The sequence below is a fragment of the Podarcis bocagei genome (assembly GCF_964188305.1).
Source record: "Podarcis bocagei genome assembly, chromosome: 1".
Taxonomy (NCBI): domain Eukaryota; kingdom Metazoa; phylum Chordata; class Lepidosauria; order Squamata; family Lacertidae; genus Podarcis; species Podarcis bocagei.
In genome coordinates, this window is record NC_138125.1 from 19803990 (window position 1) to 19829874 (window position 25885).

Consider the following 25885-nt stretch of genomic DNA (forward strand, 5'->3'; position numbering starts at 1 on the left):
AGCGAGATGAGCGCCGCAACCCCAGAGTCGGTCACGACTGGACCTAATGGTCAGGGGTCCCTTTACCTTTTTAACAGCAAGAACTTTATTTTTAAGGCATCTTGTCTACCATGACTGGTATCTCTTCACCGAGAAAGCACTCATAAGCACCAGAATTTCCTTGTTAGGATACAGAACGGCTGTGATACACAAATTAGCCCTTTCAGTATGTGATCTCGGAGTTGAAAGTGGTATTTTTCAAAGGCTAAAGACAGACACCCTCCCAACCTGGGCAAATATACACACATATACAGATGCGGTTTGACAAATTTCTGAATACTATCTGTCTGGAGCATAGAATTCTTTATATCCTAACCAGCTCGGACTTTCATGTGGCGGGTCTCCATATGTAGATACGCAAGTATAGTAAACTGCTGTCAACAAGCTAGAAAACAGCCCCCACCCCGGCCTCCATTTTTATGAGAACTAAGTTTCACGGCAGTGTCTAAGTATGCAGACAGATTCATTCATGTGCATTTAACCTTGTGCCAAACCAACATTCCAGAGCAAGCCTTCAGTTAATCACAGCAACATCTGCCAAACTTTCAAGTAGCTTCATCGTGAATGATTTATTTGCTCTTGTTCGGTATCCTCCACCTGTGGTCTCCTGAAACTAGGAAGTATGATAAGCACGGCCAACCATTTATGCGTCAGCTGCTAGGCACCTCATGATGGTATTTGGAATTGTGTCCAGTGTAGCATTAAAGGATAGGGAGTACTTAAAAGCCACGGTGAGAGGAAGATAGGGCAAAACTCCACAACACAGTGTCCTCTTGAGAAATCCCCAAGATGTTCATTGACAGGGCTGGCTCAATACATTTTGGCACCTGAAATGAACCACAAAATGGCACCCGCGCCAGACTGGGAAGAAGGGCTGAGTGAAGATCTACACTATTACAGCCTTGCAGATGATGCTTCCCATTTCACAATTGGGAAATACCACTAAACTTTACAGATGCTGATGTATCTGGAAGCAGCCCTCAAAAACAGGGCTGGTGCTATGCAGCCCAAGTGAATTCTTATTGGAATGTATTAAGAACTGTTTAAACTAACTTTCATCAACAAACCAGAAGCCTTCCAATTTAGGCATCATGGTGGCAAATATTCCAAAGGAGCTGAGGAAGGTATTCATGTATTCAACCACTGCTGCGAGAACGCTGATAGCCAAATGGTGGAAGGGAGACAAAATACCAACTAAAATGGAGCGGCAGATGAAATTATTTGATCAAGTAGAATTGGCAAAGCTGACAGAAAAAGTTAGGAACCAGACAAACCAAAAGTTTAACAAAGAATGGGATATATACTTATTACATTTAAAGAACAATGCTCCCATATGAAGTCTTTGACGTGCTTTGATTAACTTCTGCAATGTTATATGCTACAAAGATTATAGATAATTTATGATTAGTTAAAGGTCATACAATATGCAGCCAGCAAGGAAACAAAGAACCCATACTGAGGATGTCAGAAATCTCAACGTATCGAAGAACTTTATTTTATATGTAACATTTTTAATTTTTTTTTATTTGATGTGATTTGTTTTTTTCTTTGCTTCTTTTGTGGTGAGTGGATTCAATATTTAAAATCAATAAACACTGAATTGCAAAAAAGAAGAAGAGTGAATTAAGAACATGGGGTGGCAGGAGTTGCAGTTTTGCTTTTCTCTTATGAGGTGAGAAATGGTTGTTGAGATGTGAGGAATTTATCCGCTTGTATTCTGCAGATGGATTCTTGAGTGGCATTAAAAAGATGCCTCAAAATCTCTTCTTGTCTCCAGTGCAACATATTCCAGACTGACAAAAGAGGTTAAAGATATTTTATACCTATAGCTACAACTGGAGAGGAAGCTCTTGTGTAGCCTATAGCTATCTTTATCCATTCATCTATCTTTATAGATATAGATACACACACACACACACACACACACACACACACACACACACACACATGTGACTAAAGGTACCAACATACAACAGGTAGCAGAATCATCCCCAAACTCAACAAACAAATTAGGGTACATTAAATTGGTCTGCCACCAAAGAGTAAACACGAGGAACCGCTGACAAATTTTAGACACTTTAATCCAAAATGGGCCCAAGGGAGAGGGCATATCTCAGTGTTGTGCTTTGAATGTAGTAAATCTCAGATCTAATTGCTGGGATCCAATGCCGGATTTACGTCTAAGCTAAACAAACTATAGCTTAGGGCCCAAAAAATTTAAAAGAAAAAAAAAAAACACTGGATGTACATTTCCAAAATATAAGATAAAAAAACAAATAAAATAATACCTACATACAGCAACAGTGTTTTGTGTAGGCTCCTATGATGTAAGTAATGGGCCCCGCCTGCTCGCCTGCTCCATAAAATATCACAATTACTTTGATAAAATACATATTTTGTTATGTGCAAATGGATCTAGATACCTATTAGGCCCATAAATTACCATATAGCATATATTCAACACAAAAAAGCAACAATTTGTTGTTGACAAAGGACAGCTGGACATGTAAAGGGCCCCATTACCTTCAGTAGCTTAGGGCCTCATCAAACCTAAATCCGGCCCTGCTTGGATCTCTAGATGTTTTGCTTTTAAATGGTCTTGGGTTGGGAGGTTGAGGAAGATCTACCCCCTTGCCTGCCTTCCAACATTTCTCTGATGAAAATAGGGACATCCCATTCAATAATGATAATTTTACTATTTATACAATACACATCATATTGGTTGCCCCAGCACTCTGGACAGCTTCCAACATATATAAAAACATAATAAAACATTAAGCATTAAAAGAAAAACTTCCCTATACAGAATTGCCTTCTGATGGATAAATAATGTGTACCCATCGTTCAAAATTTGCCCTTACCTGAATTTTGCAATGTTGTTCTCCAGCTAAATAATGTGTACCCTCAACAAATCATATATTCCCTATATGGATTGGGTTGGTTTTTTTTAGGGAATTCCTTTTGGGAATTATAGGGACAGAACTATCCAAACTTTCAAAAACATGCTAGCTGAAGAAGTACTTCCTTTTGTTTGGCCTGAATCTTCTTGAACTCCATATTGAAGAGGAAAAGCTTGATATTCTGAAACCAGTTATGAATCAAATCAGTGAGGGGTTTGCCCAGCACTATTTCCTACCCAGTGGCAAGTGGTAGGAAAATTCAGACTTGCAGGGCAGAATGCAGGGAGACCAACAGTAGGTGGGGCCAGAGGCAAGGATAGGTGGAGTCAACTAATTCTCAATTTGCCCCCATCTTCTTCAAACCCATCTACAAGGGCAGCACTGAAATTAAGGAGGAGCAAACTGACAGCCCGTGGTCTAGTTGCAAGTAAGAGGGCAGGCAGATGGAGACTGTCTGAGTGCAGACTGGGATTGGGGGAATCATAGCATAGCATTGTAGAGGTGGAAGGAACCAGGGCTGTCTTTAGCATATGCACTGTCAGGGTGCAAAGATCTGCCCCCAGCGCCCCCAAATTTAGTTTAGCCGCCCCCAAATTAACTTTTATTGAGCTTTTTGGGGGCAGGGGGAAAGTCAAAGTTGTTGACCTTTTTTGGGGGAGGAAAATCACTCACCTGTAACAACAATACAGCGGCAGAAATAACTGCTTTTGTTTCCTGACTCGTCAGTGATATTTGATGCTACGGAGTAACAGAGCGGTGGAGCAGGAGCAGGGCTTTTCACTGCCGCCAATCGAGAGGAACCAGTACACAGTAGGTATACATTTGGTGCCCCCCAGAATTTGGCGCCTGGGTGCCCCACACTCCTTGCACCCCCTGAGGGTCCTTTAGTCCAACATCCTGCAATGCTGGAATCTCAACTGAAGCATCCATGACAGATGGTCCTACAATCTCTGCTTAAACCCCACGCATACTGTTCTCCCTTGACCCAAATGTACCTGCCTCCACTGTTCCACCTGCATTTCTTTGAGAGATAAATATTGTCATACGGTGTTACTGGAAGGTGAAAAACCAAGCACATCATAAAGGCCATTGTATTGAATGAGGTGCCCAAGATATCCTGGTGAACTTCTGTTCTTTTTCTAGGAGGGAGCACTATTATGCAGCAAACATTCCTCCTTTCCTGAAGCAGCTCTGTTGGCTGCGATAATCTCACGTGGTGAATATCCTGCACAACATTAATTATTATCATTATTTCCCTTGTAAGGCTTTATAAAACATTGCTAACCTGAGAAGCTGAATGGGGAATGCTTTTTGCCAGCAATCTAAGTTACGAGCAGAAAGAGCCTCTTGGAAGGGAACAGTATATCAAGCTCACAAGTGCAAGACACATATTTATTATATGATTCGCTTCAGCCTTGTAGAATGAAAGTGGGAGTAATAAAATGTGTGCAGGAGAGTGTGCAAACTGTTGCATCCTCTGAATTCATTGAAGATGACGTGAAAAAGTTGTTTGGATGCTTTATTATGTGTGGGGATCCTATAAAAAAATAAAATAAAAACCCAGCTTGGCTGCTTCCTGGAAAGAAAAGTGGTCAAAGATAAAGATGAACCTGATGGGGTTGACACCGCAATTAAACTTGAAAACATTTTTTTTATGTGCGCATTAAAAATCATGTTCAAACCAATAAACAAAATGAATAAACACAATATCATTGTACGGGGATTATGTATCTATAAAAACAGAACACAAGGCTCCTGCTCTCCCTTGCTCTCTCCCTCCTGTCCTGTGTCAGCTGTGCTCAGTTTACTGCAAAAGATATGTGATTTTATTGCAGGAGGACTTTGGGAAAAGGGATCCCTGAGCTTTGTATGAGCCAGTAAAAAAGTCTGTCAGTCTGCTAACGCCACCTGTCTGATTTAGCACTAGGAAGGCTCCATGAAAGACCAAAGGACCCATGCTTAACGGAGAATCCATGATGGGTGTCAGAATGTAAAGGTAAAAAGATGAAGGTAAAGAACCCCTGGACAGTTAAGTCCAGTCAAAGGTGACTATGGGGTGTGGCGCTCATCTCACTTTTAGGCCAAGGGAGGTGGCGTTTCTCCACAGACAGCTTTCCGGGTCATGTGGCCAGCATGACTAAACTCCTTCTGACGCAATGGACAAACGTGATGGAAACCAGAGCACACGGAAACTCCGTTTACCTTCCCACCACAGCAGCTATTTATCTACTTGCACTGGTGTGCTTTCAAACTGCTAGGTTGGCAGGAGCTGGGACCGAGCAACGGGAGCTCACCCCGTTGTGGGGATTTGAACCACCAACCTTCTGATCGGCAAGCCCAAGCTCAGTGATTTAAACCACAGCGCCACCCGTCCATTTCCTACCAGTTATGGAAGGAGGGGTGTGGAATGAAAGGGAAATTCATGCATTCAAAACCCACAACCACCTCTCCATTGACATTCTGGAGCCTTTCTCTCCAGAGGTATAATGTTTATTTGAGTAGTTATCTATTTAAGATATTTTTAAGCTGCCTTTTAAGTCAACAGCTGTCACAAGGTGAAGCCCATTTAAAAAATGCAATAGCCATCATCAGACATAAAACATACGGAGCCAGCATTAAACCTACAATCCTATTCTCATAGGATGATAGGAAGCTGCTTATACTGAGTTGGACCCATTGGTCCGTCCTGCTCACTATGGCCCGCACTGACGAGCAGCAGCAGATCTCCAGGGGTTCAGAGCTACCTGGGGATTGATCCCGAGTCCTTTTGACACTGACCTATGACCCCTTTACCTAGGAGGGAATCATAGGGACCATAAGATACTTTGGAGCTTGCTCTCTAACCCTGACACCCTACCAGTGTTGGAGCTCAGGTTCTGGTAGGGCCAGAGAGGGGCATATGGAGGGCAGTTTAAAGGTGTGTTGGGGAGGAGAAGGAAACACATTAGAGCCAAAGAATCCAGAGTCATTTCAACTCCTGTTCTCTTCCAAATCAGGGAGAGGCTTAGAGTACCTCAGGAGACTACCTGATCAAAATCTCTCTTCTTTCACTCTATGGGCTTCAGCAGTGATGGAATTTGGGCCCTCAAATTTCAGCAGCGCCCTGTGCAACTCTAAAATTTGGTGCCCCCAACCAGTGGCGTAGCGTGGGTTGTCAGCACCCGGGGCAAGGCAAGTAATTTGTGCCCCCTAGCCCGTGGATTTGCACCCCCTAACCCGTGGATTTACGCCCCCTAACCCTAACCCCCAGATGTTGCGCCCGGTGCGGCCGGCCCCCCCTGCACCCCCCACGCTACGCCACTGCCCCAACCTCTTGTACTTCATTCTACAGTGTTGTTTCGATGTGCCTTGTACCTCTGGCTCCAGAACACACACCGCCCCCCCCCTGACATCCCAGAGGAACAAAAAGGTTTGGGATCCTGCACCTGCCCCACACCCCAGCAAGCTCCCTACTGCAAACAGGATATTTTTGCAGGTGTACTGGGGGGAATTCGGTAGCATCTCGCTAAATTAGGTAGTATCCCATTAAAATCAAATGCCTCCCCACAACAGTCAAACACACCAGGAACAGATTAAGAATACACACACACAAAGAGAAAGCAGGAAAGTAAGTAAGTGTGTGTGTGTGTGTGTTTTCTTTCTCTGTTCCTGAATTATACACACATATAGTTTGCCATGCTCATGAAAAGCTGCCCAACAGAAGTCAGATAAAATAACTAGAGAGTTTAATATGATTTCCGCTGGAAGAAAAGCTGGACCAGATTTTTTAAAAATCCATATCTTAATGATAGGTAAATAATCCTTTAGTATCTCAGATGTACATGCTACAGGCAGGAACTTTCTATTCATGAACACTCTTTTATTCTTGTATGCTATTACCACCCGAGATATTGCCATATTGGAAGATACATTCTTACACTGATAAATAGACTGCATAAACAATATGTGCCCCCACCTCCTTAAGCAAGATAATGCTAGCACATTTCAACAATAATGGCTCCCCTGCAGCAGAGTAAAGCCCCCCTTCTTTTTCTAAATGCTAACAAGTACAGCTCTGAGGTTGCCCACGTAATGAAAAACAGGGGTGAAATAACCGCAGTGCATTGAATTTCCCATGCCTCGCCTCTTCCATCTTGGGCGATAATGCAGCTGATTTCTTTATCCCCATGTATTCCGACGGAAAAATGTCTGTGTGCTTATTTCTGCTAAACATCTTCCGCTTTCTCTCTCTCTATTTAAATAATTCTCAGTCAGGTGTCAATAAAGTTTCTGAGAGCCATGCATATATTGGCGGGCTACTCCATTTCAAAGGTTGAAAGGAGACTGCAATCCCGCAGTTGGTAGTGCCATAAGTCCCTGCATGGCGCACTGTAGAGTAAGCCGCTAAGAATAACTTGCAGCTCTGCATGGGGCCACCAAATTCTCTTCGATAAGTTGACCCGAGAAAGCTGAAAATAAATATGTCCATTATTGTCAGGAGTGGCTGAAGGCTGAAGGGGTGAGTGGCTGAAGGCTGTCTCTGACTTCTCTTGCCTGCGTAGAATGTCACTGAACTGCCATAATGCCTCTTGGGGTGCATTCCGACATGGGGAATATTGTGCTATCTTTCCTGATTATAATGCTAGAGCTTCTGACCCATTTTCTAATGTTCCTCTCACACTCCAGTATCTGTTGTGTTGTTGATCTAACATGTCAGCACATCATGCATGCCCTCCAACATGTCCAGGCCCCAAACCAGGATGTGTGTGTTTCGGGTCATTTTTTTTGGGGGGGGTGAGATCATGGTGACCAAAATGGCTGCCATGCTCTCACACGAAAAAACAGGATGGCACACTTTTCCCAGGACAGTTGAGGGACATGTGTAACCATCACCCCCTGGGCTGGTTGTAAGTAAGAAGGTAGGCAGGCACAGCCTGGCTGAGAGCAGACAGAATCTTTTGGGACAGTGTCCCATTTGCCCTAATTGACCAGCCCTTGTTGATTTCAATCTACCTCCTTCCAACTAAACAGTTGCACGTGATTTTAAAAATTGAAGCTTTTGGTAAAAGGACAATAGCGGCCCTCAAGGACTCATCAGCACATATTTTGCAAGGAGCTACTTACCTGGTCTTAACGTTATTTTTTTCTTCAAAAAAATTAATCCCCAAGATTTTCTTGGAGAAAATCTAATTCTTGATAAGGCCTAGTCACTTACCAGATGAAGCTGATTTGTTCAGCTCTGGTTGTTAGTCTAGAAAGCCGTGAGGCCTTGGAGAACAATACTGTGTCAGCATATTTTGCTCTTAAATTCCAATCTGTTTATTTTTAAATAATTTAAGGAGCCCAGTAATCACATGGCATCCTGGAGACTGTAGGAACACGGAAAGGTGTGTTGGTCCATAGAAAGCATTGGTCCATCTGTGTATGCCACCTGGCAGTGGATCTCAAGAGTTTAAGATGCTCCCCTGGAGATGCCAGGGATTGAACCTGAGAACTTCTGCATGCAAGAAAAGATACTCTACTGCTGAGCTATGGAAGCACCACAGCTGCCATTCTGCAGGCGTAGAGAGAAATCTCTGATGTCAGAGAGGGGGATCCAAAGTCAGGGGCCCCATCCTTGTCACTGCAGACACTTCTGGGTCCCTGGCTGTATGAATCTTGGAGCTCTGAATAGTGTGTGCACTGTGAGCTGCTTGGGTGTAGATCAAGGGAAGCCATTGGATCCAAAGGATCCTTCCCGAGCTCCCTGGCACACCTCCAAACCTGAGATCAGATCAAACTGCCAACCCAGGAACTGACATAGTTCAATCTTACTTATTTCTCCTCCATTTTTCCAAATGGTAGGGAAATTGTTTACTTTAAGAAGGAAATAGAAATGGATGGAGGAGAGAAGAGCAGTTTTCTGCCCTCGCTTGTGAGAGCCTGGGCAAGCCACTGGAAGCAGAAATTTTAGCCACCTGCGGTTTTCCTCCCACAGTGGCCTTGGGCAAGGTCTTCAGCTCAGTGGTCAAGCATTTGCTTTGTACCCAGAAAGTCCTGGGTTCCAATCCCCAGCATCTTCAGTTGGCATAGGACAGACCCCCTCCCTCCACGCCTGTAAAGCTGGAGAGCTGCTGGCAGTCAGTGCAGACAATAGTGAGTTAGATGGTCTGGTTCAGTATAATGCAACTTCCTATGGATTTCATCTGAAAGGACTACAGTGGTACCTCGGGTTACATACGCTTCAGGTTACAGACACTTCAGGTTACAGACTCCGCTAACCCAGAAATATTACCTCGGGTTAAGAACTTTGCTTCAGGATGAGAACAGAAATCGTGCGGTGGCAGTGCGGTGGCAGCGGGAGGCCCCATTAGCTAAAGTGGTGCTTCAGGTTAAGAACAGTTTCAGGTTAAGAACAGACCTCCAGAACAAATTAAGTTCTTAACCCAAGGTACCACTGTACATTGTGTGAAAGTGCTTCTCTGTATTAAGAAACGCTTTATGGTATAATCTGGAAACATGTGGTTGTGATGGCCTTCTCTTGAAAGACTCGGGTGCATAATGGTTTTACTCCAAGTACCTCGCCACTGCAGCTTTTGATCAGGTGTGGGCCAGAGGCAGGTCACAGGGACCCCTCCATGCAGAAATGATATCAGGGGTTGAAATGGGAAAGGAGATTGCATGGAAAAGGTGAGTGGGGTGTTTGCTTCCATACCTTTGCCCCAGGGACCACTTTCAGCTCCCAATCTCATTTTCTGCAGTTCCCAACACCTCCTCATGCTTTCATCTCATCAGGCTTCCTTCCATCCTTCTTGTTCCTTCCCTCGTTTTTTTCCCCTGGGTTTTAAAATATCTTGTTCTTTCTCTGACTCCACCCAACCCCACTTCATCCATTTAGTTTCAGAACAATGGGAAGTGTCAGTATTTTGACTGAGTGATTGGTTGATGTTGTTTACAAAAAGTTTTTTTTTGTCCCGCTTGCATGGCTTGGGGAAAAAGATGCTGCCTGAAAGCAAACTGCCATGTGCATATGTGTAGCACACTGAATTCAGAAAGGAATTACTTTCCCTTGTTTTCCAGAGCAGGAGATGTATTGGTCTTGTGGTGTTTGTGTGCATAGGAGAGTAATCACACAAAACCTAAATTGCATTGGATTGAATAAACTACAGTTGTACCTCGGTTTACGGACTTAATTCGTTCTGGAGGTCCGTTCTTAACCCAAAACTGTTCTTAACCTGAGGCACGCTTTCGCTAATGGGGCTACCGCTGCCACCGCGACTCCAGCACACTATTTCTGTTCCCATCCTGGAGCCAAGTTCTCAACCCAAGGTACTACTTCCAGGTTAGCAGGGTTTGTAACCCGAAGTGTTTGTAACCCGAAGCATCTGTAACCCAAGGTACCACTGTAATCTGAAGGTAAAGGTAAAGGGACCCCTGACCATTAGGTCCAGTCATGGCTGACTCTGGGGTTGCGGTGCTCATTTCGCTTTATTGGCCGAGGGAGCCGGCGTACAGCTTCCGGGTCATGTGGCCAGCATGACTATGCCGCTTCTGGCGAACCAGAGCAGCGCACGGAAATGCCGTTTACCTTCCCTCCGGAACGGTACCTATTTATCTACTTGCACTTTGACGTGCTTTCGAACTCCGAGGTTGGCAGGAGCTGGGACTGAGCAATGGGAGCTCACCCCGTCGTGGGGATTCGAACCGCTGACCTTCTGATTAGCAAATCCTAGGCTCTGTTGTTTAACTCACAGCGCCACCCGCGTCCCTGTAATCTGAAGTAGCTATGGTGAAAATTGAAGCAAAGTGGTCTCTATTCCAGATTAGTTAAAGCAGAACACTGTAGTCTTTGGTCCCACCCACTGATTGCATGTGGTCCCAAAGGATTATCCCCAAGGGAATGCAACCCTCCAACAGAAGATAGTCTGTCCACCCCTGTACTAGTTGGTGACTGGGTATAAGAATCTCTGCATGCTGACTTATGAAAGGAACTGAACACCTTGACTTATAAGAGAACAGGACTCTATACTGATCAGGGTTTTAACCAGCCAATTACAAGGTGGCACAGGGGACTATTGTGGGGAAGATGATCAGCTGTGACATCTGTCCCTTCTATTAGCATAGGACATATTTCATTTAGGCCAATTACTAGCATCTGCTAAGGGCTGATTGGCACAACCCAGTAGGAAAGACTTTAGCTTGGGGACATGCTTTTCATGTAGAAAGCCTGAGATGTTCCCTGGCATTTCCAGCAAAAGGGGTCAATCAAAGTGAAAGAACTATGCCTTGAGGGAGCCCCTGCAAGTCAGAGCAGCCAACACTGGTCTAGATGTGCAAATAGGTGGGCATGTTAGGTGGGCACCATTGCCATTATAAGAGAACAAGGGAGGTGTTCATAGTGAGTTCTGGCACCTCTTTTTCTAGAAAAATAGCACTGTTTAGAAGCATTTGTTACATGCCCTTTGCAAAAGGTCCAATGGCAAGATGCAACAGAAGTACAATCGTCTCTAAACCAGCTACACTGGCTCCTGGTGGAGTACAGGATCAGGTTTAAGGTGCTGGTTTTAACCTTTAAAGCCCTATACGGCCTAGGACCCTCGTACCTACGGGACTGCCTCTCCTGGTATGTCCCACGGAGGACCTTACGATCTTCAAACAAAAACATATTGGAGGTCCCAGGCCACAGAGAGTTTAGGCTGGCCTCAACTAGAGCCAGGGCTTTTTTGGCTGTGGCTCCAATCTGGTGGAACTCTCTGTCACAAGAGACTAGGGCCCTGTAGGACTTGACATCTTTCCGCAGGGCCTGCAAGACAGAGCTGTTCTGCCAGGCCTTTGGCCAAGGCAGAGTCTGACCCCCTCTCTCCTTCTGTAATCCTCAAAGAACTCTTGCCCAATGGTTGCCATTAATTTGATTCTGAATTGATTTTAGAATGTATTTTAATTAATTGACTGTGTGATTTTATGTACGCTATTTTTACTTGTTGTTAGCCACTCTGAGCCCGGCTTTGGCTGGGGAGGGCGGGATATAAATAAAATTTATTATTATTATTTATTATAAAATCAGGGGTGGGGAACAATTGGTCCTCAGGGTGCTGCTGAACTATAGCTCCCATCAGCCTTTGGAAACATGGCCAGGTACAAGGTGAGTTGTAGTTCAGCAGCATCTGGAGGGTCAACCGTTCCCCACACCTAAAAAACAGCATCTGATGCAAAAGGGGAAACTCACATTCAGCCATGGTTGAAAGCCTGGCTGAAAAGGTGCACCTTGGTGGAAGGGTGCAAAATAGACACCAACTGCACATCCAGGGACAGGGATTTAGAGCTTGGGGGCCACCACACAGAAGTCTCTTCCATATGCTGTCACATCCCTCTCCAAGGATGGAGGAACTGCTAACAGAGGCAGCTTCCAATCTTCTTAATTTTGAATTGAAATTCAGTCCTAAATATTGGATTAGAATGTTAGCATGAGGCTTATTCTAGCTGTTGGTGACCTAGACATGGGAAGCGGATACCACCCACAGCCAGTTTGGTATGTGTCGAGGACTGTGCCTCAAGGTCAAATCTAAAGTGGACATCAAAAGCCCCAGAGAAAAAGAGGGTCATGTGGATTAGCCTCCAAGCTATCACCATCAGAGGAATAATCTAGCAGGCTGCTAATGACGCAGGAAAAGATTACCCTTTTTCATTTTTTAAAATCAAGGTTTTTATTAATGTAAAATCAACGGAACAAAAGAAAAATCAAAGTTACAAAATGTAGGAGCAGTACAGAGGTTGTATTTTTCCAAATAAGTAGAAAGCAAATAATGTAGAAAAATAAAGGCAGAAAAACACATCATGAAAGCCACATTTCCTTTCTGAATGGAGGAAAGAAAGTTTTGCATATCTGAATTTGACGTATGAGGAATGAAATGCCACCAAATGATGGAGAAACATTCTAGGTTTTCCTTACCCTTAGAAATATGTACATTGTGAGTTGCTTTCTCTGCAATAGCCACATATTCTTGTAGCACAACAAGAGGTTTAAGTCACACAGGGTCTTCCATTTCTGGACCAAATAAGTTCTCAAAAGCCAGCATGTATGTAAGAAGCTCCTTTGATCAGAAAGCTGCTGCTTGTCCTTTTTTCTGATGAAATTGGCTGGTACGCTTGTTTTATGGCTTTTCACATAACACTTTTGTCCATCTCTTCTCAACAGACCATCCACCATTGACACTGTTGACATGCTATATATGTCATCCAGGAGGGAAAGTGGCAACTGGACTGGAAATGGTTCCTTATTCCTGCTCTGTATACATTGGTAAGGTAAAGGACCCCTGGATGGTTAGGTCCAGTAAAAGGTGACTATAGGGCGTGGCACACATCTCGCTTTTCAGACCGAGGGAGCCAACATTTGTCCACAAACAGCTTTCCGGATCATGTGGCCAGCATGCCTAAATGGCTTCTGGCCAGCCTAGCAGTTCAAAAGCACACCAGTGCAAGTAGATAAATAGGTACCGCTGCGGCGGGAAGGTAAATGGTATTTCCATGCACTCCGGCTTCTGTCACGGTATTCCATTGTGCCATAAAATCATATCCTAGAGCTTTAAACAGTGTGAATGTGGCCATTGTCCCTTCCATTTAGCCAGGGCACCTGAATGGGGCTATTTGTGCTAAGCATGTGGTCTGGGGTGCACTCCATTGTTCCTCTAGACAAACAGATGCCAACAAGCATAGCGTCCACCTCTCTTTTACGTGGCACACATCTCGCTTTTCAGACCGAGGGAGCCAACATTTTGCTCAGAGTGCATCTGATGAAATGAAGGACTTAGCCGAGTCATGCTCATTCATTTCAATGGGTCTACTCTGAGCAAAAATTAGCCCAAATTGTCAAGAGACCACAGCCACAACTGAAACACGACACATCCAATTTTCCTCTGGTCCTCAGCGGCTCCTGCTTGCTCCGTCTCATGTGGCTGGAGAGGGGATTTTGAGAACTGAGCTCTCTAGTGTTTTTCAAGAGGAATAGATTTCTGATGGATTTTTGCTTCTCAGTAACTGAAAACATCTCAGGGCTCCCATTTACCTGTACTGTGACACTTTCCCCCCCTCCTTCATCTGTACCAGCAGGTGGAGAGAAACAGCAACAGAGCCAGGAAAGAGTTGTTCCTTGCTAAAGTAATTGAGGGCAGCAGGTACAAGAGCCTGCGAGTGTTCAAATGTTAACAAGAATGTATGAGGAATATAGAGAACACTCCGGGAGCTACGGAAAAGAGAGGGGAGGGGAGGATGAGCTTTTTCTTCTGAGTACTTTAATATACTCCGGGAGATCTAGTGATCTATATTAAACAATTCTTTCTCAGCATTCATTAGGAAACATGACATCCTTTTTTTCCTATTTGAAAATGATTGAATTGGAGTACAGATTTGTAGCCAAGATGAAGGACTCTGTGGAGTTGATTGTAAACAGAGTTTAACAAGAACCCAGGAATTATATATCTTCGGGTGATGGTGGGGGAAAGGAGGTTTCAACAGGTCTGAGACATAATTGAAGTCGTAAAAGAGACGTATTATTATTGATCAGCGGACGCTGGTGCATTAGGGGAAATGGTGCTGCCCCACCAACCTCAGTTTGCCCCCAGCCCCCCCCCAAGTGCCTTATAATTTGTATCCAATTTAGGGGGTGGCACTAGCTCTTAACCTCCTTCTCCCTAGTCTCTGTTTTATTCCTAAAGAACTCAGCAGGGTGGAAGATGGGGATAAAACTAGACTTAGGGTTCATCCATACTTCTGGTTGTCCCCCTGTTTTCTCCTGGGGAAACTTGCTCTTTACCAACGAATCGGAGCAAACGTCAATCAGATTTCCCATGGGTTGATGTTTGCTCTGATTCAGTGCTAAATAGAAGGTTTTCCTGGGGAAAGTGGTGGCACAAATGGAAAACCACTTGGACCCATGCATAGAAAGCATGGGGGCAAGCAGAAAACTGCTCAGACCCACACATTCTCTGCAAGGGGAGGGAAATAGTGAATGCCAAAAAAGTGGGGAGGGTCCAGTTAGGGGAAAAGAAAAGAGTAAAAGGGAGAGGAAGTTCTGCTGAGTGATCAGCAGCCCCAACTATTGCTACCGCTCCGAAAAATAAATGCTACTGCTGCCTGCAAATGCGGCTGCAGACTTGGGAGCGATTTCCAGAGGGAGAGCAGAGCGCAAGAGGGGCCCCAAAGCATGCAGAGGGGCATATGAAACTGGGCCCCCAAGACCACTGCTCTCTAAGGCCTCCTGTGTTTATATCATCCTCTTACCGGGAATGGGCTTAGGGGTACAGTGAAGGCTGGTCCACTCTAATGAACAGGGATTGGACCCACCAACCTCAGCCAGCTCCCACCTTCCTGCCTTATTACAACCAGACCAGAGATGCCTCTCTTGGCTGTCAGTCCTTTCTCCTCAGGCTCAGTTTTGCCCTTGCAGAACTCAACAGGGAGGAGGGTGTGTGTGTGACAAACCTAGAACCATCTGCCTCCACCTACTGTTGGCCTCATTCCCTGCTGCACCACCAGACCCAGGAGGCACCAGCCACCTGGGTACAGTACATTTTGCATGCAATAATAATAATAATAATAATAATAATAATAATAATAATAATAATAATTTATTTATATCCCGCCCTCCCCAGCCGAAGCCGGGCTCAGAGCGGCTAACATCAAATGTATAACACATTAACATAAAATCAGACACTCAATTAAAATGCATCCTCAAATCAGATCAGGATCAGAATAAAATCCAATCAGATAGCAACCCACAGATTAGGGTTGGGGACCTTAAATACTCACCAGGCCCAACTGTTTTTGTTGAACTTATATGGGCCTGTGAGAAAAATTGGGAGGCTACTTTCATGCAAGTTCTTATGAAAGGGGAGAGGGAGTCAGACTGAACCCCGACCAAAGGCCTGGCAGAATAGCTCCGTCTTGCAGGCCCTGCGGAAAGATGTCAAGTCCTGCAGGGCCCTAGTCTCTTGTGACAGAGCCTTCCACCAGGTTGGAGCCGCAGCCGAAAAAGCCCTGGCTCTAGTTGAGGCCAGCCTAACCTCTCTGTGGCCTGGGACCTTCAGGATGTTTTTATTTGAAGACCGTAAGTTCCTCTGTGGGACATACCAGGAGAGGCGGTCCCGTAGGTACGAATGCATGCCAAGGTCCCACATTCAATTACTGGCATCTTCCCACATGAGAAGACTCCTGTCCGAAGGGCTGCTACAGATCAATGGACACGGCTGAGCAAGATAGACTAATGGCAGCTTGTTCTGTTGCTCCATCAGAAATCTTCAGAAGTCTTTTTATCATCTAGTCCAGCATCCTGATCTCACAGTGGCCAGCCAGAAGCCTGTGGGAAACCAGCAAACATCACAACAGTACTCTCCCCTGCTGTGGTTTCCAGCAACTGGTATTCAGAAGAATGTATTATCTCTGATTGTGGAAGTTTCGCCCAAATGGCCAGTTGGGGAGATATTGCAGACCTACTTTGTCCTGTGAACTGGAGGTTCCCTACCAATGTTTTCAGAAGAACATATCATTTATCCCAATGCAATGTTTGCAAAACCTTTTGCTCCACAACGAGAAGCAAAAGCCAATGAAAGGGAAAGAAATGGAGCCAAAGAGCAAAGGGAGCTTGTGCCAGGCGGGAAAAGACAAAAGGAAACCAGCAGAAGGGTTTTGCTTTCATATTACATGCTCATCACACGTTTGACTTGAGTATTACTGAACTGAACTTACCACAGGCAACCACAGCAATAGGTTGTGCATACAGTTAGCCTAATATAAGTACGTTGTGTACTTTGAGGCTTCTTTAATTTGTTGCAATTTGTTGAATGTGCAAAACATTATTAAAATGGTTTTGAGTTCAGATATTCATTTATTTTTTTAAAAAATGTTTCATAAAGGAAAGAGGAGCAAGAGAAGGAAAGACATTATATCAATTAACAGACTTGGTTCAAAAGGCCAGAGGCTGGGGGAAAGGGAGAAATTTGCAAAATCATTTTTTGACATGGCGGTGACGTACCGAGGCCACCACAAACTGACATTGCCAAGCATAGCAGCCTGCCATCACGGCTCAACACATTCTTCTTCAATCCAGATTTCAAAACATTTTCCAGGATGTGATGAACAGTGATCATGGGGAACACATTGTTGGGCATTCATCACACTGAGAAATGAAAACTTTGCCATACGCACACACAAAAATGCCACATGGTAATTGTCATCATCGTTGGCATGGACCCAAGTGGTCCCAGAGGCCAGGGATCAGAAGCCTCAAGGTTGGGCATTGACTGTGGTCCTCCAGAATTCTCTATCTAAGCATTGGGTCTCTGCATCTGCAGATCACACCCCTTAACAGCACTGCTCCAGGCTGTCTCTGACTTCCCTTACCTGCCTAGAATGTGTCACTGAACTGTCATAATGCCTCTTGGGGTGCATTCCAACATGGGGAATATTGTGCTATCTTTCCTGATTATAATGCTAGAGCTTCTGACCCATTTTCTAATGTTCCTCTCACACTCCAGTATCTGTTGTGTTGTTGATCTAACATATCAGCACATCATGCATGCCCTCCAACATGTCCAGGGCCCGAACCAGGATGTGTGTGTTTCGGGCTGAGCTCCTGGGCGAGTCGCTTGACCCGTGTGCCATTGTAACCCCTGAAAAAGTCGTTGTTTTGGGGGTGAGATCATGGCGCCCAAAATGGCTGCCATGCTCTCATGTGAAAAAACAGGATGTCACAGTTTTCCCGGGACAGTTGAGGGACATGTGTCACATCGCCCCCTGGGCTGGTTGTAAGTAAGAAGGTAGGCAGGCACAGCCTGGCTGATAGCAGACTGAATCTTTTGGGACAGTGTCCCATTTGCCCTAATTGACCAGCCCCTGTTGATTTCAGTTTACCTCCTTCCAACTAAACAGTTGCACGTGATTTTAAAAATTGAAGCTTTTGTAAAAGGACAATAGCGGCCTTCAAGGACTCATCAACACATATTTTGCAAGGAGCTACTTACCTGGTCTTAACTTTATTTTTTTCTTCAAAAAAATTAATCCCCAAGATTTTCTTGGAGGAAATCTAATTCTGGATAAGGCCTAGTCACTTACCAGATGAAGCTGATTTTGACTAAACGATTATCTTATGTATGATATAAGACCCTTCTAGTCTGCATTTGAGCAAGTTCATAAGCTTTCAATTATATCCCCGGGTGAATAATATAAATCTTTCTCCTGATCAAGTTCAGTGAAGAATGTATTTTTTTAAAAAAAGGATTTTGTAAACAAGGAAACTCATCACTTCAAGATTACCCTATGTCATTAGAAATATCAACTGTTTTCATTCATTATTAAGCCGAATGTACGAACAATTTGTAACAAAGGGAGAAGAAAGTAGATGGAGAGAGAAGCTGGGGATGATTTGTTTATATTAGAAGAATCTGTCTCTTGTGCTTTCCTTTATGCATGGAAAGAATGAAAATTATTTTCACCATTTATATGCAATTATGCAGGCAGTGGTCTTTCCTCTCTCTTAAGCACTAAAATAGTGTTAATGATTTCTAAATGCTATATTAGGCCTACACTATTATCAGCCCAATGGTAATTTGAAGTGGTGGGGGAACACCCCAAACCTGCATTATGCAAAATATATCAAGTGTTTTAAAATAAATCTTCTCTGTAACATACCACAGGGACTGCTGAATCCCAGGTGGGTTAATAACATGTGAATGTGCAAGAGTTTGAGTGAACAATTATTAGAATGGAGCGCTTGGATTTTAAGGATACAAGCTGTGGACAGTGTTATGAGCTCAAAAAGCAAATGGAAAACAAAGTCCTCTGGAGCTATTGTACTGTACTCTACTGTGCTGCTGCAAATTGTGTCTTTCTGCAAACTAACTTTTCCAGACAGTGAATATATTGCAGGTTTACAACAGTGCAATGGGTGTGGGACACATATATGCAAATGTTTGGAAACAGACACTGGGAACAGCAAATGGCTGCTGCTGCTGGGAGGGTGCTGTGCTGGGTGAACTGAACCCATCGTAATTCGCAAGTCGCTTGATGAATTGAAAATTCAACAATATAAACTCAGAGGAAAGTTTTCTATTGTTGCAAGGTTTCAAAGTGTCTTTGAATTTTTGCACATGTGCACCACAAAAGCACATCATGAGAAGGTAGTGTGTGTTCTTTTCGGCCCGTGAACCAAAAACAGAGTGGTCTCTCTCTCTCTCTCTCTCTCTCTCTCTCTCTCTCTCTCTGTGTGTGTGTGTGCGCACTGGTGATGTTCCTTGAGGAATGAAGATTCTCTTTAGCCATTATCACTCACATGTCTCCAGTCATTGAGGGGGGGCACTAAAGAAGTGACTACTGGCTCTGCCCCTCTGTGATATTCCTCATAACCCATCTTGCAGCCTCCTATGTGTTCAAGAGGCATTTCTGCAACAGGGAGACAGCTTTACTCATCTAGGCTTGCTGCATAATGTGCAGCCATGCTAGATAGCACAGGAAGCCAAGATGAGCACTGTTGGCTTCCACTGAAGATTTTCAAGCATCCCACAGAGAGGACTGTAAAGACAGGTTGTGTCAGGAATGCAGTGGAGGCAGAGGGGCCAATGATTATGCCCTCCCCTCAAGTGATTGGAATCACATATTTCCTTATTTTCCAGGGACAGCCCTGGCTTTGCAGAAGCCACCCCAGTTTCCGATTTGATCACAGAATGTCCCACTTTTCCTCACGACGTCCCTATTTTCACCGGAGAAATGTTGGAGAGTATGGAGTTATGCAACCCCTGAGCCAAGGAGATAAGTAATGATGCAACCTTTACAAGACAACTGAAGGCAGCCCTGTGTATGGATGTTGTTTTTTTTAAAAAAAGTTCAACGTTTTATTATGTTTTTATATATTTTGGAAGTTGCCCAGAGTGGCTTGGGCAACCCAGTCCTATGGGAGGGATATAAAATCATCATCATCATCATCATGGAATAGGATGTCCCTATTTTCAGCGGAGAGATATTGGAAAGTATGTTATCACCTGACAGGGAATGAATAGATATGGTTTTGTTGTGAAGAAAAGTGCAATATTCTCCCAGCATGACTAGGGTAACAAGGAAACAACTGCGGGAATCCTAAGGTAGATTCAAGACAGACAAGAAGTACTTTTTCACAGAGAACAAACTAAGAAATTCACTGCTAGAATTTGTGTTGTTGGCCACCAATGAGGGTTGCTTTAAAATGGGTTGAGAAAAATTCACGGAGATAAGGCAATCAACTAGTTGTGACGACTGCAATACTACTTCCAGGATCAGAGTCAGTGTGCCTCTGAATATCAGTCAATGGGGAACGACGTGAGGAAGGAGCTAATGCATTATTGGCCTGTTTGGCGGCTTCTGATGGGCATCTGGCTGGAGATTTTTGGGTCTTCTTCGGTTGTTGTTGCTGTTGTTGTTTAGTCATTTAGTCGTGTCCGACTCTTTGTGACCCCATGGACCAGAGCACACCAGGCACTCCTGTCTTCCACTGCCTCCCACAGTTTGGTCAGACTCATGTTTGTAGCTTCGAGAACACTGTCCAACCATCTTGTCCTCTGTCGTCCCCTTCTCCTTGTGCCCTCCATCTTTCCCAACATCAGAGTCTTTTCCAGGGAGTCTTCTCTTCTCATGAGGTGGCCAAAGCATTGGAGCCTCAGCTTCAGGATCTGTCCTTCCAGTGAGCACTCAGGGCTGATTTCCTTAAGAATGGACTTCTTAGGTTAAGGGTCCCTTAAGTAGAAGCGCAGCATGTCAACAAAGTGATTCAAGGTTTCAACTTCCAGTTTGTGGCCTGAGAGCAGAATGTGGAAGATGCTCATATCCAACTGGACACTTTCAGGATCTTGCGATAAACTATAATGGCAAATATATTTTGACAAGGAAGGAGGAAGGAAGAGCCTTTGATGAACGGAGGTAAATTAATATGCTCGCAGCTCCCTTTTGCATTGTGGTACCAGCCTCGCAAAGAAAAGAGCAAGTGAGTTGAACGAGGCCCTGTTAAATTCCCCCACTAATCTGATGAGAAGAGGGAGAGACAGACAGCGAGAGTTCACTTGGCTAATTTTCTAGCCAGAAGCTACAACAATGTTTCTATTAGGAGATATGAAAAGAGACAAAGAGATATAATAACTATAGATTGGCATTGCTGGCCAGAAGACGAGCTCACTCTGCTTCAGGGTGGGAGGCCAAGCTCCTAAGGGGGAATTTTGTGTTTTAATACATTCTTTTTTTGGGCTATTTCTATCTGCACATTAGATTAACACTGCATGAAAATAAAGGTTTTTTAAAAAAGAAAGAAAGAAAACCATGGAAAATTGTCTGTTCAGTTAGCTTGCATAAAAGTGAGACAAAAATGCATTGACCTTGCATTGTCCTCCCCTCTGAGGATGTGTGAAATTCAAAATCATATTATTCGGCTCACAGAGACAGGTTTCTTCCTTTTCCCCTTTTCATCTATTGTTTATTTTGCATCTATTCTAAGGGGAATATGAGCATCTGATGATCTGGGATACAAAACTCTTGGACCTTTTACATTTTTTATATATTTCGCATGTACTCCTTAAACCAGTTGTTCTCTGCCTCTGCATTGAGTGGGCACACTAGGAAAGGATTCACTCAGACAATTAAAGACTGCTTCCCTTCAGATGTTGTTATACTACCGCTGCCATCAGCCCCATCCAGCATGGCCATTGTTTGGGGACAGTGAGAGTTGTACTCCAAAATGAATGGAGGACAGCAGGTTGGGGAAGCCTGTGGTAAACAAATTACAGTGGTACCTCGGGTTACATACACTTCAGGTTACATACACTTCAGGTTACAGACTCCGCTAACCCAGAAATAGTGCTTCAGGTTAAGAACTTTGCTTCAGGATGAGAACAGAAATCGTGCAGCGGTGATGCGGCGGCAGTTGGAGGCCCCATTAGCTAAAGTGGTGCTTCAGGTTAAGAACAGTTTCAGGTTAAGAACAGACCTCCGGAACGAATTAAGTACTTAACCCGAGGTACCACTGTAATGGAAGGAAAGGTCTGTCAATAGCTCCTAGGCAAATACTGGTTGCTGGAGAAGGTCTACCAACTCCTTGTGGGCTTCCTGGAAGTGCCTAGATGGCCACACTGTAGCAGAAGGACTAATGGTCTTATTCAGCTGGATTCTTCTAATTCTCCTCCTCCTCCTCCTCCTCCTCCATCTATTTATACCCTGCATTTCCCCCTGACAGGACTCGAGGCAAGTTTATAGAGCAAAACATAGAAAAATCAATCATTAAAAACAACAACTGAACATCGATAAGATTGAAACTATATACATATATAAAATCTGTTTGGAAACATAGAGATAATCACAATAAAAATAGTTTGGTGCCAGCCCTTTCATTAAAAGCAGTCAGTTTTGAAAAGCATGTTGGAAGAAGTTTTTCACCTACTGGTAGAAAGAAGGAGGCAAAAAGGAGGGAAGGAGGAGGCCAGTCTAGCTTCTCCAGGGAGGGAGTTCCAGAGTCTGAGAGCAGCCACCGAGAAGGCCCTTTCCCACATCCCCACCAAGTTTGCCTGTGAGGGTGGTAGGACCAAGAGATCTCCTGGAGATCTCAGAACCCGGGCAGGTTCATACGGTCTTTGAGACAGCTAGGACCTAAGCCATGTAGGGGTTTAGAGGGCATAACCCATACTTTGAATTTTGCCTTTATGAATTATGTCCCATTGCACCTGAGCCTCCATCAAGGTAGACAATTCTGTTGTGTACCCACTCTATATAGTTGATGCATTAAAGAACCCATGCAGAGATGTGGTTGGATCAGGTTCCTTCTGAGGAGAGTGTCTCTGTATGGGCAGAGGCAGGCTTCCAATCAGAGTTCCTCTGAGAATGAACTTTTTGTGTGTGGCTATAGAAAGAAGGAGGTTGGGGGTTTTTTTGAGTGGGGCGGAGGACTGGCTAGCAGAGCAATCCAACCCCCTTTCCCAGACTGGACTGAGCATATGTGCCTCTCTGTCCAGTTCTGCTGGCTAAGCCAGCTTCTCACAACCAATGCCTATGCAGAGCTTTGCCTTCTGCTCACCAAATGTGTGATGCTGGGAGCGTTCCCACAAGTGCAGGCCCTGAAACAGGATGTCCCAGGCAGAGGTGTACCCTAGGGATTGGCAAAACTGGCCCCCACTGGGGGTGCAGGCCCACTGTGTGTGTGTGTGTACGGAGTGCATGACATGGAGGTGTGTTGTGACACAGGAGAAGCATCCCATCCTTCTTGCACTGAAGCACAAAGGAGTGCAAATTTTTCACTCTTGCCCTCCTCACTCTGGACCTTCAGTATACCTAAAGGAGCGTCTCCACCCCCATCGTTCTGCCTGGACACTGAGGTCCAGCTCTGAGGGCCTTATGGTGATTGCCTCCTGTGAGAAACCAAGTTACAGGGAACCAGGCAGGGGGCCTTCTTGGTAGTGGTGCCCGCCCTGTGGAATGCCCTCCCACCAGATGTCAAGGAAATAAACAACTATCTGACTTTTAGAAGGCATCTGAAGGCAGCCCTGTTTAGGGAAGCTTTTAATGTTTGATGTTTTATCGTGTTTTTAATATTCTGTTGGGAGCCTCCCAGAGCAGCTGGGGAAACCCAGCCAGATGGGTGGGGTAAATAATACAGTGGTACCTCGGGTTAAGTACTTAATTCGTTCCGGAGGTCTGTACTTAACCTGAAACTGTTCTTAACCTGAAGCACCACTTTAGCTAGTGGGGCCTCCTGCTGCTGCCGCGCCGCCGGAGCACAATTTCTGTTCTCATCCTGAAGCAAAGTTCTTAACCTGAAGCAATATTTCTGGGTTAGCAGAGTCTGTAACCTGAAGCGTATGTAACCCGAGGTACCACTGTAATAATAATGATGATGATGATGATGATGTCTAATATGGCTATTGTGCTTAAGTGATTTTTTTCACAGAGAGGACAGCTCCTTGTCATGGGCACAGGGAATCCTATGCTGTAAGCCACCTTGAGTATTGTTTTTTTAACTGTGGAAAGGTGGCATACAAATAAAAAATGATGATGATGATGATGATCCTAGGTACGCCTCTGACAGGGAGGAGCTGAGCCTTCCCGGGATCTATGGGATCCTGAGATGGTCCCAGTCCCTGCATCACTGCTAGACTGGTGCAGAGATTGTCCTGCCCCTGCTATGTGTGACTGAGGTGCGAATGAGTCCTTGGCACTACCACTTCTTAAAACCCTCTGGTCAGTGCCTGGGTTTTGAATTGTCCTCCAATGCTGCAATCCCAAAACACTTTCTAGGGATTAACCCCCATTGAATACAATGGACCTTACTTCTACGTAAACTTGCATAGGATTATGTGCTTGTATTCTGGAAGAGATTTTTTTACACCCACCCACAGTCTTAGCTGGGTTCACTGAGAGTTGGAAAGACCAGATGCTAGGGGCCACTAGGGGCGCATCAGAAGATGGCTGACAATAACATCTCTCCGACCCACAGGGGGTAATTAGGAGGCTGTGATGGGAGTAAATAGCCTCCCTACCCCCCCGGATTATGGGGGGGCTGCCCGTGCCTGCTGTGCCCTATACCACCCCCGAATTTGAGGGGATGGGGGCACTAGGCAGAATGCCCCCCTGTGGATCTCGGTGCTCCTGGACGCCGTCCCTGATCTGCGCCGCTAGCTGCAAGAACTTCAAAAGGAACAATTAGGAAGAAGCGAATGCACATATTTCAAGGAAGGAGGGGGAGTAAAGACTGCTAACTGAAGAGTTCTCTGATATGGAAGACAAGTCGGAAGAATAAGAATCAATCATGAGAAGACAGCTAAGACTCGGTATGGCAAAGGGACTGATGGGGGAGGGGGGAAAAAACCTTTCTTTCTTTCCTCTATGTGATAAAACAAGAACCCCCCCCACAAGTCAGAAATGCCGCTTTAATGACTTAAGCTGTGGATTTACGTCTGTGTGGAGATAATCTTTCTAACCAAAGCATGTTTTAAGAAGAGTGTGGAAAGTTTAAGAGCTCTGGAATGACACAGTTAAAAATACCGTTGCCATATTTGTAAGCTCTGTCGGAGGACTTGAGTCTGGGAGGAGGAAAAGAGCTGTTTTTATACTGTGGGTGAGACTCCTCAGTGGGACTCAAAAACGACAGATCCTGAGATTAATGATGGAAAGAGCGATGTTATTTATGAAAGTGATGATATATGGAAACCATCACGATATGAGGATTGGTCGAACGGAAAAATCCACACAGGATATAATTGGTGTTTATTTGCTTAAGGAGATTATCAGAAGAGATCATAAAGAAAAAGAAAAATGTACGAATAAGATGAGATGTGGAAACAGCAAGATAAGACTGGATAGAATTATGAATTTTATTTGGACTGATTTGGATATGAACGCAGTAGCAAGAAGATGATCAGAATCCCCCTTCGAAACTTGAAATATGGGTCCCCTCAACAAAAATTTAAAATTGTAATTCGGAATTTATGTGATGTGATTTGATTTGATTTGATTTGATTGGTCGGTTAATAAAAATTATTTTTTTTTAAAAAAAGGAAAGACCAGATGCTGAAAAATCAATAATATTTCTTGGGGAGAATTAAGTATTCCTTATCACTGCCAATTATTACCTGCATGTGACCCGCATCCCACCCCACTTCCTGCATTACTGTGTCACAAAGGAAGCCTGGGCTTGAGAACCCCAAGTTTCCCTTATATCTTCTCCTTCTGTCCTTAAAATATGTTTTTTTTTCCCTTCCCTCACGCCCCACCTGCCACAAATATTTCCCTTCCATTAATTCACTCAGAGCAGGGATCAAACATGGCTTGAGTGTCTGATTGGACTCAACACTCGAATTCCTCACAAAGCACAAGTTGTGTGGAGGACAGCATTGTCACATTTCACAACCATGTTAACTTCAATATCATGTCTTCTTCCCCCCTCCCCACAATTTCTCTCTCTCTCTCTCTCCACTGAAAGAGAGACTTATTTC

The 25885-nt window shown here is 44.4% G+C and overlaps 1 long non-coding RNA gene across 1 annotated transcript in view; it reads left to right on the top strand.

Annotated features, from left to right (window-relative positions):
* LOC308587510 overlaps nt 1–13121 on the top strand; it is a 34854-nt gene extending 21733 nt beyond the window's left edge. Inside the window, exon 3 of the long non-coding RNA XR_014008418.1 lies at nt 13093–13121. This is a non-coding gene — a long non-coding RNA (uncharacterized lncRNA). The remainder of the gene's footprint in view (nt 1–13092) is intronic.
* Nucleotides 13122–25885: the final 12764 nt, after the last annotated feature.